Below are 16,730 nucleotides of genomic sequence, written 5' to 3'. Positions count from 1 at the left end.
AGCAATTGCAAGGAAAGTCCTGCTCAGCCCCTGGCTGAAGCATGCTTAGCATGGATGGAATTTTCAGAGTTTTTAGTTGCAAAGCTCTACCAAGTTCGTACTGAGCATGTATGAATTGTGATTTTTTTCCCCCAAAGGCTTATAACTTGGCCAAATTCAATCTGATTTTCACAAGGATGTAAAAAGCGCATCCCTGACACAAAGCCCCCCCTCTCCCCTGCCAAATTTCAAGTCCCTGCTCCAAAAGCATGGGGCACCAGCACTGTTCAAAGAAAAGGTCACCAGAATTTAATATGGGCAAAACAATGCATTCTCCCCCGCCAGCCTTGTTCTCAGAAACATCTGAACCATTTTGGCTAAAATCTTCCAAAATTTTTCAGCCTGAAGCAGACACCCATGAGGTAATGTGGCATTCCTGAATTCTTAAAGTTTGGCCGAGTTTCAAGCAACTGAAAACAGGATCTTATAATGGGAAATGTGTGCCAACCTTAGTAATTGATGATGCTCTCAAACCAGCCTATAATTCTATTTAAATACTAGAAACAAAGAATCCTGGAACATGTTTGAATTAAAACAAGGCTGAAAGAGAGAGGATGGGAGATTTTCCCCATATGTTGCTGAAGTGTTACAAAAGAGACACAAAAACCTACCTTGTTCACCATTGTAACAAAATGAAGATGAGATGGCAGTGGTTACAAAACCGATTCTATAGCAGAGTTTGGTAAGACAGCTAGTGACAGTCACTCCTAGCCACGTGGCTAGAGCAGGTTCAAGGAGGGGCAGGAGGGAAGGCTACTGGAGGCAGGGCTGTCCCTAGGAGTGTGCAGGGCCTGTGACAACCCCCCCCCCCCCCCCCCCCCGGTGCCAAGGTCCTGCCCCCACTCCACTCCTGCCCCCGCCCCTTTCCACCCATGCTCTGCCCCCATTCCACTCCTTCCCCCAAACCCCTGCTCCACCTCTTTCTGGCTTCCGCCCCCTCCCGCAAGCAACGCCAACGGGGCAGGGCAGAGCGGTACAGGCTGGAGCCGAGTTATTCACTGCTGCTGGCACAAGGCCCCCGCTAGCCTCCCCCAGGCCACCCTGGACCCCATGTCCCAAAGCATGGGGGCCCCCAAAGCATGGGGCCCGGGGCAGTTGCTCCAATCTGTCCTATGGACAGGACAGTTCTGACTGGAGGCATGCCACCTTCTCCCACAAATGAGACAGAACCCCAGGCTCCACCTTCAGGCCCAGATCCTGCAAAAGCTTACGTACAGGTTTTAACTTTACACACACAAGTAGTCCCACTGAGCCCACATGGAGAAGTGTTTGCAGGATCAGGGTGTGCATCCAGCTTCCTGCTACTCTCCTCCTCTCACCCATTTAGAGGCATCTTAAATGTATTTAAATTGTCCCCAATGTGACCTCGGGGGCAAATATAACAATAAATAAAACAGTTACAAAAACAACAAACTGAGAAAACAAAAAATATTTGCCTCAGCAATAGCTACATGTTTACCTCTTCCTTTTCCCCACCTGTGACAGTAGCACTGACTACTAGGGTCACAGGAGTACCACAATAGCATATGTCTATATAAATGTTGATACTACATTCAAGTCCTGTGTGCATCAAGGACTTGATCCTGCTCCACTGTAGTCAACAAAAGTTTTGTTGTTGACTTCAAGATCTAAATGAGGATCTATTGCAACCAAATAACATTTATTTAAGACTCCCAGTGCACAACGGGGAAGTTTCCCCTTTAACTGTGATTATGGTTAGAACAAGTGACTCAGAATCTTAGAATTCTGCAGAGGACAATGTCTTTAAGCGTAGCATACCCCCAGCTCCCCCCACCCCTTCTGCCCATGGCATTACTGCCAAAACTCCACAAGCCCTTTCCATGCCATGTCCCATGGGCTGGCTACTGTGAAAGGCAAGGAATGGGAGACAGCCTGGAGAGGACCCTCTCAATGCTCAGTTATGGCAGACAATTGTGGTTCCGGTAGTTGGTTTCCCTGTGCATTTCTGTTTCCCTTCTCTATGCCTCATATTTCCCCTATGCAGGGTGGATAAAAATCAATTATTATTTTTTTTTTTAATCAGATTTTTTTCATTTAAATCGGATTTTTTTGATAAAATGCTTTTAAAAGAAAAAAAATCTATCTAAAGATAGTTGTAATTAAGAAACATTATAAGAACATAAGAACGGCCGTACCGGGTCAGACTAAAGGTCCATCTAGCCCAGTACCCTGTCTATTGACAGTGGTCAATGCCAGGTGCCCCAGAGGGAGTGGACCAACTGGCAATGATCAAGTGATCTCTCTCCTGCCATCCAACTCCATCCTCTGACAAACAGAGGCTAGGGACACTATTCCTTACCCATCCTGGCTAATAGCCATTAATGGACTTAATCACCATGAATTTATCCAGTTCTCTTTTAAACACTGTTATAGTCCTAGCCTTCACAATCTCCTCAGGTAAGAAGTTCCACAAGTTGACTGTGCGCTGGGTGAGGAAGAACTTCCTTGTATTTGTTTTAAACCTGCTGCCTATTAATTTCATTTGGTGACCCCTAGTTCTTGTATTATGGGAATAAGTAAATAACTTTTCCTTATCCACTTTCTCCACATCACTCATGATTTTATATACCTCTATCATAGCCCCCCTTAGTCTCCTCTTTTCCAAGCTGAAGAGTCGTAGCCTCTTTAATCTCTCCTCATATGGGACCCGTTCCAAACCCCTAATCATTTTAGTTGCCCTTTTCTGAACGTTTTCTAGTGCCAGTATATCTTTTTTGAGATGAGGAGACCACATCTGTACGCAGTATTCAAGAGGTGGGCGTACCATCGATTTATATAAGGGCAATAATATATTCTCAGTCTTATTCTCTATCCCCTTTTTATGATCCCTAACATCCTGTTTGCTTTTTTGACCGCCTCTGCACACTGCACGGACATCTTCAGAGAACTATCCACGATGACTCCAAGATCTTTTTCCTGACTTGTTGTAGCTAAATTAGCCCCCATCATATTGTATGTATAGTTGGGGTTATTTTTTCCAATGTGTATTACTTTACATTTATCCACATTAAATTTCATTTGCCATTTTGTTGCCCAATCACTCCGTTTTGTGAGATCTTTTTGAAGTTCATCACAGTCTGCTTTGGTCTTAACTATCTTGAGCAGTTTAGTATCATCTGCAAACTTTGCCACCTCACTGTTTACCCCTTTCTCCAAATCATTTATAAATAAGTTGAATAGGATTGGTCCGAGGACTGACCCTTGGGGAACACCACTAGTTACCCTCTCCATTCTGAGAATTTACCATTAATTCCTACCCTTTGTTCCCGGTCTTTTAACCAGTTCTCAATCCATGAAAGGACCTTCCCTTTTATCCCTTGACAACTTAATTTACGTAAGAGCCTTTGGTGAGGGACCTTGTAAAAGGCTTTCTGGAAATCTAAGTACACTATGTCCACTGGATCCCCCTTGTCCACGTTTGTTGACCCCTTCAAAGAACTCTAATAGATTAGTAAAACACGATTTCCATTTACAGAAACCATGTTGACTATTGCTCAACAGTTTATGTTTTTTTATGTGTCTGACAATTTTATTCTTAACTATTGTTTCGACTAATTTGCCCGGTACCGACGTTAGACTTACTGGTCTGTAATTGCCGGGATCACCTCTAGAGCCCTTTTTAAATATTGGCATTACATTAGCTAACTTCCAGTCATTGGGTACAGAAGCCGATTTAAAGGACAGGTTACAAACCTTAGTTAATAGTTCCGCAACTTCACATTTGAGTTCTTTCAGAACTCTTGGGTGAATGCCATCTGGTCCCGGTGACTTGTTAATGTTAAGTTTATCAATTAATTCCAAAACCTCCTCTAGTGACACTTCAATCTGTGACAGTTTCTCAGATTTGTCACCTACAAAAGCTGGCTCAGGTTTGGGAATCTCCCTAACATACTCAGCCATGAAGACTGAAGCAAAGAATCCATTTAGTTTCTCTGCAATGACTTTATCGTCTTTAAGCGCTCCTTTTGTATCTCGATCATCAAGGGGCCCCACTGGTTGTTTAGCAGGCTTCCTGCTTCTGATATACTTAAAAAACATTTTGTTATTTACCTTTGGAGTTTTTGGCTAGCCGTTCTTCAAACTCCTCTTTGGCTTTTCTGGCAGCGTTTATGCTCCTTTCTATTTGCCTCACTAGGATTTGACTTCCACTTTTTAAAGGAAGTCTTTTTATCTCTCACTGCTTCTTTTACATGGTTGTTAAGCCATGGTGGCTCTTTTTTAGTTCTTTTACGGTGTTTCTTAATTTGGGGTATACATTGAAGTTGGGCCTCTATTATGGTGTCTTTAAAAAGCGCCCATGCAGCTTGCAGGGATTTCACTTTACTTTTTAACTTCTGTTTAACTAACCCCCTCATTTTTGCATAGTTCCCCCTTTTGAAATTAAATGCCACAGTGTTGGGCTGTTGAGATGTTCTTCCCACCACAGGGATGTTGAATGCTATTGTATTATGGTCACTATTTCCAAGCAGTCCTGTTATAGTTACCTCTTGGACCAGCTCCTGCGCTCCACTCAGGACTAAATCTAGAGTTGCCTCTCCCCTTGTGGGTTCCCGTACCAGCTGTCCATGAAGCAGCATTTAAAGTATCGAGAAATTTTCTCTCTGCATTTCGTCCTGAAGTGAAATGTTCCCAGTCAATATGGGGATAACTGAAATCCCCCACTATTATTGGGTTCTTAATTTTGATAGCCTCTCTAATTTCCCTTAGCATTTCATCATCACTATCACTGTCCTGGTCAGGTGGTCTATAATAGATCCCTAATGTTATATTCTTATTACAGCATGAAATTTCTATCCATAGAGATTCTATGGAACATGTGGATTCACTTAAGATTATAGCTCAAAGATATCTCATCATGGAATAGGGATTATAAATTCTAATTCTATAGTATGAGACAATATATTCATGTAATGCTTAATAAAAGTTTTGTAAATGAGTTCCAATAGTTCATGGATTAGGGACACAATCTTATGGGGTTCCAGGGGCTTCTGTATAGATTGTTTAGGTTAATCTTTCTATCTACCCAATGGGACTCAGTGCTCAGTCTAGAAGATACCATCAGAGATGTTTTGTTTTGCAGTTCTCAAACTGTGGATTTGTGTCTCCGGAAATAATATGCTTGTTAACAGCAAAACAAAAAAAAATTTAATTCATAAATAAATAATATATAGAGGTGAGAAATAACAGACCTCAACCCTATTGTTCCTATGCAAATTTGTGTACACAGTCAATCCCTTACCTCACTCTAAAAGTGCAAAGTTTCAAAAAGTTCAATGAATAGAAGATTGTTGGGGGCAGAATAGATCTGGACAAGGAGAAGAAGTCTGGAGATAAATGTGAGAAGGGAGGGAGTAGAAACAAAAGTCAAACTGTTTGAGCAGCATATTCCAGAAGTCTTGAGGTCTTTCTGAGTGTAGCCATCATTGATTTGAGGTCAACCACACCATTCTCTCACTAGAAGGGAAAATCTACAATGGCAGCAGGCCGTAAAAGAGACCCAGTTTGGGAATATTTTAATGAAGTTCCTCTACCTGTGGGTAAGACAGGCATGCGTGCAAAATGCAAACGGTGCAACAAAGGAATGCAAGGCCTGGCTGCCCAAATGAAACATCATCTTGAGAAGTGTTCCTTCTCAGGAGGAAGCTGCGATGAAGATGATGAAAGGAACATGTCTGAACATGCAGGATCTTCAGGTTGGTAAACTTTTTTTATTTCATACTTCTTTCTTAAAGACTGCCTGTCTTCCTTCTGGACTATTCTTGAATTCTCATGTTTTAGCAAAAAAAATATAGCTGTTACTGTATGGTCCTATCATTTTATATGCAGTTGTGATAAAAAAAATAAATAGCTGAAATAGGCAGATCTTCCTTTTACAATTTCATCTTTAAAGTAGTACTGAGTATCAGTGAATGCAGTTAGTAATACTAAATGAACACTATGGTAATAATAATTAAATAGCTGCATTGACTTATTTTGTTTAGAAGAATCCATCCTCAACATACAGGATTCTGAAGACTATCCACCTTCAAGATCACCATCATTTTCTATAGTTTCAGAGTTATCTGCCAATTATAGTGTTTCAGTCACATCATGTATGTCACACAGCCACAGAATATCACCTGTAGCAAAAAGAAAAAAAAAAAGTCCATCATCCAGAAACAACCATAGATAAATTTGTGATAAGAACCAGCAGATTATAAAAAGAGGTAATTGATGAAAAAACTGCCCAGTTTGTTTATGCAACAAACTCTCCTTTCCATATGATTGAGACCCACACTTCATTAACATGGTTTAGTCATTAAGACCAGGATACAGTCCACCCAACAGAGCAGATGTCACAGGCAAATTGCTGGATAAAGGATATGAAAGAGAAATTGGGCAGTGTGCAAAAGGTCTAGAGGGTAAAATTGTTAACCTGAGTCTTGATGGGTGGAGCAATGTCCACAATGAGCCTGTTGTATGTGCTTGTGTGGCAACAGAAGAAGAGAATGTCTTCCTTACAGAAACAATTGATACACCAGGAAATGCACACACAACAGAATACTTACAAGAAGTAGTAGCAGTAACAGCTATAACAAACTGAAAAAAATTTCAAACGTCTAGTATGCAGCTTGGTCACAGACAATACGGCAAATGTATCCAAGATGAGAAGAAATTATTTAGAAGAGAGTCCCAAGCTAACAACATATGTTTGGAATGCTCATTTGATGCACCTCCTAGCCAAAGACTTCAGTGTTCCAGAAATAAAGGCTAATCTTGTTGAAATTGCAAAATTCTTCCATAACAACCACTTTGCAGCAGCTGCCCTGAAAATAGTGGGAGGAACCAAGCTAACTCTCCCACAGGACGTGCAGTGGAACTCAGTAGTGGACTGTTTTGAGCACTATATCAAGAACTGGCCTAATCTGATGACAGTTTGTGAACAAAATTGTGAAAAAATAGATGGCACTGTCACAGCCAACGTTCTCAACATTGGGCTTAAGAGAAATGTTGAACACATGCTGAGTACCCTGAAGCCTATTTCTGTAGCCTTGAACAAAATGCAGGGAAATAACTGTTTTATTGCCCACGCTGTTGAAATTTGGAAGGAACTGAGTGAGATCTTAAAAAGAGAAATATGCAATGACAGAGTTAAATTACAAACATTAAAAAAAATGAATGGGACAAGCACTATCTCCAGCTCATTTTCTTACAAATATTCTCAATACTCAGTACCAGGGTCAAACCTTAACTGCTGAAGAAGAGGAGTTGGCTATGACATGGACATCCAGCAATCATCCCTCCATAATAATAAACTTCAGAGCCAAGGGTGAACCATTCAAGAAACAGATGTTTGCTGATGACGTTTTAAAGAAAGTCACACCAGTGAACTGGTGGATGTTACTTAAGCACTTGGATTCAGAAACTGTTGAAGTGATAATCTCACTTTTAACAGCAGTAGCTTCTTCTGACAGTGTAAAAAGAATATTTTCTTCCTTTGGACTAATTCATTCCAAATGCAGAAATTGTTTGGGACCTGAAAAAGCAGGAAAGCTTGTTTTTCTTTTCCAGATTATGAACAAACAGGAAAATGAAGGTGAAGACGACTGAGTTACCTGCAGAAGCCAATATTTTAAGTTTCTCATGTTGACCTGGCTGACATAATTGATTTAATTTTTGTTTTTTAAAAAAAATTTCATTTAACTATATTAGTTAAAAACAATTTTAACAAAAACAAACCTGATTTCAAAAAACATGAATGTTTAACTGAATTCAAAAATTCATATGCTTGTTTTGTTAAAATAAGATATGTTTGCTGTTGAAGAAAAAAATCCAGAATATATAAGGTTGTTGTTTTAGTTAAATAAAACAATTTAAATGTCTGTCTGGTGATGTTTTCCTCCTAATACAGCATAGCAAGAAAATCCTCCAAATATTAACAATTAACCTGTTGAATTGGAGATAGTTCACCTCCCAATGACTTCATAAATATCTGCTTCAATTACCTTTGGTAAATGAAATAACCAATCAATCATTCATTTTCTGATATAGCTGTAAAACTCATCTGAAAAGTTTTCAAAATAAATCACTGTTTAAAAATGTATAGTGTGTACCTTCTAAAAATGAAACCTACATCTATCTCGGAGTTGTGAAGAATATGTATTAAGGTTATAACAACCAACAAGAATGCACTTTTATGTAGAAATCCATGATTAAATTGAGTCTTCCTAATTCAATCAAATCCACCCTGCCCCTAAGGCCTTTTTAAGATGAGGTGACTAACTCTGAACACAGAGCTCAGGTAGAGTATATGCCATTGCTCAATCCCATGCCATTATAACATTTCCCATATTTTTCTCCATCCCCTTCATACGGTTGTCACATCTTATTTGGTTTCAAGGACCAATGCTGCCCATTGAGTCAAAATGGTCATTCAACCAAGGCATCTTACATCAGCCTAATTATGGCAGTGAACACACTACAGCCTTGCTCCTGCCCACGTAAGTGCTCTACTACACCGACATAATAACTCCACCTCCATGAGGTGCAGTCAGGGCAACACAGCGTCTGTGTAGACACTGCATTACTTGCATCCACTGTTGGCTGTCATTCTTGTCAATTTCATAGCTCCCCTCTTGGGCAGGGGGCTCACAGCTGGAGCTGTGAAATTGACAAGAAAGGCTGGTAAACGCTGTGCTGTGAACCCTGTGCCAAGCTCACAGTTCGGGCTGTCACCCAGGGTGGATGGGGGCTCCAGTTGAGTGCCCGGCTACCACCTAGGCTCTCAGCTTGCCGTGAAGCTAACCACCTGGAGTCCAGCTGCTGGGGGAGCTGAGAGCCCAAGCTCTCAGCCACCCACGCTCACCCACAAATCAGTGCAAGTGCTTCTGATGAGTACACGCACCACCAACAGAAGGGGGATAGAGTGGACATGAAAAACTACAGTCATTACTGTGGTGGCTGTATGTCAACCTAAGTTTGTAGTGTAGACATGCCCACAGCGTAGTAGACGCTCACAGCCCCAAAGAGTTTATGATTAAGCAGACAATACAGACAAAGGGTAGGGAAAAGCTCAGTAAATTGTATTTGCCAGCTCTCCTTTTGTCCAGAGTCCATCCCTGCCACGTAACTTCCTTCTCCTCCTTGAGACCCATTAAAGTAAAGGGGGAGAACGGGAGCAGGGGGAAGGGAGGGACTAAAAGCAGAGGGACAGTTTCTCTCCATGGCCTTTCCTTGGCTTGCAGGAGCTCAGCTCTCCTCACAGCTCCTTCTCCTCCTTGGCTGGTGAAAGGAAGACTCACCAGGCAGTGGAATCTGAATGGGGAGGGACAGAGGGAGTGTCTGAGGCTCCCAACCTTTCCTGCCAGCGGCTGAATTAGCAACAGGACCAAGCTGGGGAAGATGGCATCCTACCAGTGCTTCTATATCGTGATGCCAACTTTTTCCAAACTAGCGCTAAAAATTTCCCAAATCTGGTGAAAAATTCCCAAAGTTTTTTTTATAGTGCTTCTATATCCTGGGAAATTTCCCCAAACCTGGGAATTTGTGAGTAAAATGTTTCAACTTGGGAAATTGGGAATTTTCATTCAAAACATTTTACTCAAAAATTCCCAGATTCTGGGAAATTTCCCAGGATATAGAAGCACTGATACCAGCTGGGAAATCTCTATTCACCCTCAGAGATCTCCCACTTCTGCCCCCCCACCTCCCACTGCCTCTTTCATCCCTAAAGGGAGAGGGACTAAGACCTGCCACTCACTCCTGCCAGCCCCCTTTCCAAAGACAAACAACATATAATACTGAGATGTTGCATAAAATCCCTTTAGAAATGACTGATCTATAAAATGCAGTACATGACATCAAGTATTTCAACATTTTCCACAGAAGAACAACCGCCCATTTCTATTTGTTTATACATCAGTAGAAATTTTCCATCCTGGTCAACTTCTCTATTACAGATGAAATGAAGCCACTAACTCTTTTTATAGACCTTCTAATGCAGAGATTTTCAAACAGTGGGGTGCACCCCCTAGCAGGACACAGGAGAACATTCAGGGTGGGAGGAGGGGAGTGGTGATACCAGGCAGCTCGGGCCAGCCCCACATGGCAGGGCTCGGGGAGGGAGCACCACCTCCACCACTGACTCATCTCAGCAGGCCACCTAGCCTGTGGGTCAGTCTCAATCTCCACTGAAGCCACCATTTTTGTCTGGGTTGGACGGTGGGGGGGCACAACCAAAATTGTAACTCAAAGAGAGGGGCTTAGCTCAAAAAGTTTGAAATCCGCTATTCTAATGTGTGTGGTGGTTTGTCGTTTTTTTTCTCTTCACACACACACAGAAGTGTAGATTAATTTTTTTTCTGATGTATAATTTTGGGGGGAATGTTATCTAGACACCATTGAAACACACTTTTGGCTTTAACTTAAAAAAAAAATAAAACAAGGTGGGTGAGATACTTTTATTGGACCAACTTCTGTTGGTGAGAGAAACATGCTTTCGAGCTTACTCAGAGCTCTTCTTCAGGTCTTTAGAAAAACCCAGCAATTTTATCGTGTATTTCCCTGTTTATTTTAATGAGTACCAAAAGTTTAAATTGGATTGGTGTATAAAGGCAATCGGATGAGGATTCCTGCTCTGCAAACCTTATGAGATACAAAAACTGGGCTTTTATGCTTAGCAAGTCCACAGGAGGTGGTTGGGTGGTGGGGAGGTATGCCTTGGTAATAAGGGGCTCCATGCACACAGAGATCTACCTGCCAAAATTTGTCAGCTCGGGGTCTCACTGCCCAAAGTGTGCTAAATGCCTTACTAACAAATAAGGAGAAAAAGTTCCTGCTGACACTGCAGTTTTAGGACAATTTCTGTAGAATACTATTTTTATCAGCATTTTTTTAATGCCATAAATGTCAGCAGAGCATTGTCCCCATAGCAGCCTTCAACCAGGAGCTGGTAAACCGCAAAATTAATTTAAAAGAGAGCACAGAAAATAAAGGTTGCTTTTTAAAAAAAATATTAAAATTAGGACTGTATAAGAATACTAACTATTTTTTCATTAAATCTCTTGCAAAGACATTGGCGGTTACATGATGGGCTATTTTCCAGCCCAAACCATTTCAGTTTCAGTGGAAATGGAGGGGGTGTGGTGGTAGGGATTTGTGCTTGGGTGATATGGAGTAGGGGATGGTAGAGGAGACTGGAGAGAGGGGCAGAGAAAGCTTTTATCCAAATTGAGAATGCAATGTGCTTAACGTTTTATATCTAGAACATTTTTAAAAATTTAAGTTTTTAACATAGATAATTGACTCCTTTTCCCTGTCCTCCATGTCTCCCCGTCTTCTGAACCACCCAGGCATCTCCAGCCTCCCCCTACCACCCCTCCCGCCATTCTCCTACATGCTCCCATCCATTCCTCCTTCAGTCTCCTGATACCCTATGCTCTCCTTAGTCCCCTCCACCCCCTTCCATGTTCATCGCTGCTTCTTCTTTTAATTAAAGATTGGTTATTAAAGATGACTCATAACAACAAAGTCAGAAATCTTCTGTATTTCCATCTCCAAAATAAGAGACCAGTCTGATCCAAATTTTGCAGCTCACTGCTAAAATGACCCCCAAACAAGACCTCTGAAGTCAGGACTCTGGGGCAGTTTGGATGTAGATCTGAACTTTGAAGCTTGAGCCGCTTTCTATTAGTCTCTATATTTTTGGCTTTTTGTTCCTTAAACATTTTCTTAGTTTTCATTTCACATCTCCACTAGGCTGGATTTCCAGGTTTGAAAGGACGCTTTTTAAGATTAACTCTTGTGCCTTTGCCCTTTAACTCCACCTTTACTTCCTAGTTGTTTTAACTGCCCTCGTTTTAAAAATCCCCTTCCTGATGCTCAGTGCTCTAGTCTACCCTCTGGGCATAACCACTGTTGGGTCTCGTGTACATTATGGATTTTTTAACCCTGACATTTCTCACTGTTACCACCGGTTTCACTCCAGCAGCGCTAGCAGTGTGAGACAAGGCACTAGGCAGCTGACAGCATTTAGCCACTGTGACGTCTAGACACTTGAGCAATGTTAGATGACACAGGGGCTAAAATGTTTGTCTACACTAGCACTCTCACTGTTGCTATCCCTGGAAGTGCTACCCCAGTGCTAGCCCCGCAGGGAATTCTAGGGAACAAAGGCAAGTGTGGACACAGCCTTATTGCCACAGCATCACCTACTTTCTGTGATAACTCTATTAATCAGAATTAAGCCAAAATTAGTATCTCCTTTGTTTGCCTTAGAACAAGCTACACTTCAAGTCACCCATTATTAAAGTTCTAACAGAGGCCTGATTGATCTAAACACCCTCACACTTATTATTATTACATTGTATCTTTATGACCGGAGAGTTTTAGCCCTGCGTACTCCACCTCATGCTCTCACCACCAAGAAAAACTCTGTGTAAGGTGCTGCACCTCACCGCAACCTTATTACTTGTTATTCATTCACAATTAATTAGAAATTATTGATGTAATAGTTCCCTCCCCCCACACTAGAGGGAGCTCTGTGAAACGCAGAATCTTGTCCTTTCCACCAACAGACAGTCCAACAAAAGGAATTACCTCACTCACCTTGTCTTATCCTGGGACCAGCACAGCTACCACAATGCTGCTAACATTTAAGCAGATAGGCAATGAGGTCCTGGGGAGTAGCTATCTTGTGTGTCTACACTGCATTTTGGAGTAAGCAGGAACAAGCCTCACAGACTGGCTAACAGACTCAGGCTAACGGGGCTCATGCCTGTAGCTATAGAGACAGCTCTTTTAAGCTGTGGCTCAGGCTCGAGCTTGGGCTCTAGAGTCTAGGGAGGGGAGTGGGCTTCAGATCCCAAGCCACAGCTTCCAACGCTGTCTATACAGCTATTTTAGAGCACTAGCACACGTGCCAATAGCCCGATTCTGTCGACCCAGGCTGGGAGGCTCACTTTGCTCACTCCAAAATGAAAGTAGCAAGTGGCCAAAGCAGTGCTTTTGTGGCAAAGAGCTTTAACCACACTGTGAACCGGAGGGGGCAAAGATCTATATGTGCAGTTCACAAAAGAATTTGGCCCAGAGCAATTTACTCCAGAAAGGCTGGGTTAGTTTGACAATAGACATATTAACCAAATAATTAGGTTTTTTTCCTCCCTTGTCATCCAGCAAAGGGGAAACAAGGATTTATGCCCCTTTTTGCTTATCTTTTAATCTATAAAGAAGGGCTGTAAAGGTTTGTGTTTGTTTAGGGTTTTTTGTTTTTTTCCTACATTTTTTACATTAACAATTCAGGTCTTGTCTGCTCTGTTTATCCTGGAGAACTCAATGGAGAATTGATGGTTATATGGGATTACTTCATCATAGATATGAAGCAATGAAACCCGAATAATTGAGAGGGAAAGGAATTTTCATTCAACTGTGTAAAACTCTTTGGTTTTGTTAACACCTATTTAATTCAGTTGGAAGAAAATATCTGTTTAATAAAGAGTTAATTTTCTTGCCCCTACAGTTAAAAACTGAAACAACTCCCAATAAATCTGAGTCATCCAAGAAAACATCCAACAAAATCAAAGACCAGATGTTCCTCATATTTGTAAGGTAAAACTAAAACTAAAGGTGGAACTAAAAAAAAAACCTGGACGTTTTGTTTAAAAAATTATCAGGTTTTCCTTACCTAGCATAAAAGGGCAAAGGAGGGCAGAAGACTTTTTTTTTTTTTTTTCAGGTCTCCTTTAAATTGTGGGGAAAGAAAGTAAGTGTGTTTCCTCTACCATGAGAGCTGCCCACCACTATCCTTCTGTCCACTTATCAACACAGAATAAAGTACCTCTCTATTTCATACAGGCTGCATCAATTTTAAGAACGTTCACATCTCCTCTTCTCCAAACTGGAAGAGAAACAAAAGGAAACACTCCCTCCCACAACCTAAGTACTGAGAAAATATAGCAAAATTCAAATGATCTTAGGAAAAGACTAAGGTTTTAAATGTCAGGTAAAGACAGGTAAAATAGTCCAGGAACAATGGAGAAGAGTTTCTTAACTCTCGAGAGAGAATCCACCAGCCAATGTGTCCACATGTCACACTGTGAGTGTGTGGAAACATTATTTCTTCAACATGTCTATTTACTTCTCCTCTGTAATCTTGGCATGAAACTCTGGTCCTGCTGAAGTCAATGGGAGACTTCAATAAAGCCAGGATTTCACTCTTCGTATACTCATTTGAGCCCTGATCCTGCACCCATGCAGAGTAAAATTTATTTAGTGGGGTTCTCTGAGTGTGCAACAGTCTGTAGATGAACAAGTGGCAGGAACGGGGCCTTATTTGCTCTAGAAATGCCAGTGTGCTTCTACTGCGTGTACTTGGCATTTCTAGAACGTTATCACCTTGCCTATCAACTTGCTACTTTCATCATCAATGCCATTTTGGACAAACACTGGCAAGAGCAGGGGACAAAAATAGACAGACTCAGGAAGACAAAGCAGAGATAGTGTGGCTTTAAATTCGTTTAAAGGAGGAGGCACTTAGATACTCTGGTGTGGTGGGCCATAGAGGTGGCAGCTGGTGAGCTGTAATTTCAGTTTGTGATTAGCTAAGAATTGTGCCCATCCTACTATTTTTGTTATCCTGTCGCCCCCACCCTGATCCCCTTATTTACCTCATCCACCTGTTATGTGCTCTTTTAAAATGTAAGCTCTTTGGGGCATGGAACGTCATTTGCTATATGTTTCTTCACGATCTAGCACAATGGGGCCCTGTCCTGGTTGACCTGTACGTGCCACTGCAATTTATTTTAATTAATAAAAACTTATTCAGATAATTTGCTATCTTTCAAAGAGTGAATAACTAAAAACAATATGATATTGGAATATAATTTATATGATGCTGACACACACCCAGATTTATATCACTGCCCAAAAAACTGCTGAACATCAAGTCAGCAGGTCTAGGGTACAGACACCAAGATCCCGACCCTGCAATTAGATGCATGAGGGTGGATTCCTGAGTACATGCAGAGCACCACTGACTTTATTTGGTGCAAGTGCAAGGGTCCATCCACATACTCCAGTTGCAGAATAGGAGCCCTCAATGGTTATTAAATGAGAGAAGCTTATCTCCAGAGACCTTATATGGAGCCCAGGGAAGGTAATCTCAAGGGATGGTTTGAAACAGTTAGTAATAGAGCAAAGACAACATCATAACAAAAGGTGACTTTGTTCTTATATCCCATTTTATATACTCAGGAAACTCCCAATTAAACACAAAAAGTCACAAGCAAGTCTCCTATGCTAAATAATTAAATTAATACATATCATGAATCAGAATTCATGTTTCAAAACATCTATTTTGGTCAAACTAGCTTAAAAGGTTCTGATAGCAATGATCCCTTTTCTTTATCAGCTGATGAATCTTTTCAAATGGGTAATTTGCAGTACAGATAGGCTTTAACACTAATCAAGTAGAAATCTGAGAGGCACCTGATATATATTCCTTATCCTGACGAGTTATGTCAAAAGTTTGTATCTCTCCAGGCAGAGGGAGGAAAATGTCACCTGATATTTAATGAGAAATATTACTAGTTATTTAAGCACCTGCCAAAATTCCAAATCTTACTTTAAAGTAGGTAAACCAGACAGAACTCTTGTGACTGATCATTTGTTTTTCAAAGAAAAGTAAGAACCCAGAATACAAAACATTCACCATTTTATCAGTAACCAAATCTAACCAAAGCCAATGAGCCAGTGCCATAGAAGGCATGAAGTACAGTTTGCCAGCCTCTGCAATGCTACTATGATCACAACAAACCTTCACCTGTTCCTAAAAGAAACCATGCAAGGTTGCCATCTGCCCCCAATTTTGTGGGGTCAACCTGAATTTACTATAGCCATCCTGGAAATGCTGGTATCAAGCAGCCAGGAATAATTCTGTCACATTCAGTATTTTCATCCCACTCTGATTAAGAAATGCCAAATATGTCTAGAATTTCTATCAGCAAAATGCAAGGAAGTTCAACACTTCCCTAGAGTTATTACAGACAAAATGTAAAGTACACAACAACTCTGTGTAAAGGCTATTTTTACTGTCCCGAACGCAACTGCGGGAGGGGAGGATGTGAATGAACACCACCACATTACCTCATACTGATCATTTATGAGACATCACTACATTTAATCATAAGATCTGTGACATCACCACGTGTTTCTGATGTTGCACTGCAGCACCAATGTATTTCTTCTGCTGGAAAAAGCCCAAAAGCTTATAAACCTGTGCAATTATTTAAAGTGTGTTTCTGTCATGAAAACTGGCTCTGAAAAATTCACATCCTGGGGTCCTGTTGTCTCTCAGGGTATATCTACACTACAGCAGCACAGCTGCAATGCTGTAGTGTAATTGCTCCCTACATCAACGGAAGGGGTTTTCTCATCAATGTAGGTAATATAGAAGGAAGCTTTCCGTTGCCTAGCCATGTCTACACTAGGAGTTAGATCAACCTAACTACTGTGCTCAGAGAGTGAAATATTTTACAGCCCTGAGCCACATAGCTAGGTCAACCACAGGGCCAGATTTATACCTTACCCACCCCTAGGCACAGCATCTTCAGCACCCCGATGCCTACAGCTGACCTTTGTGTTGCACACAGTGTTATAGAGATAAGGCGCCATTAGAACGGCATTCCTAGGCATGT

The 16,730-nt window shown here is 41.2% G+C and overlaps 1 protein-coding gene across 1 annotated transcript in view; it reads right to left on the bottom strand.

Annotated features, from left to right (window-relative positions):
- The window catches only part of CD58 (CD58 molecule), a 33,266-nt gene that overhangs the window by 13,446 nt on the left and 3,090 nt on the right, over positions 1-16,730 (bottom strand). The gene's annotated exons all lie outside the window — the stretch shown is intronic.

This window comes from Trachemys scripta, chromosome 1 (genome assembly GCF_013100865.1).
Source record: "Trachemys scripta elegans isolate TJP31775 chromosome 1, CAS_Tse_1.0, whole genome shotgun sequence".
NCBI lineage: Eukaryota > Metazoa > Chordata > Testudines > Emydidae > Trachemys > Trachemys scripta.
Note: the sequence above shows the minus strand (reverse complement) of the source record. Positions and strands in the feature narration are given on the sequence as shown.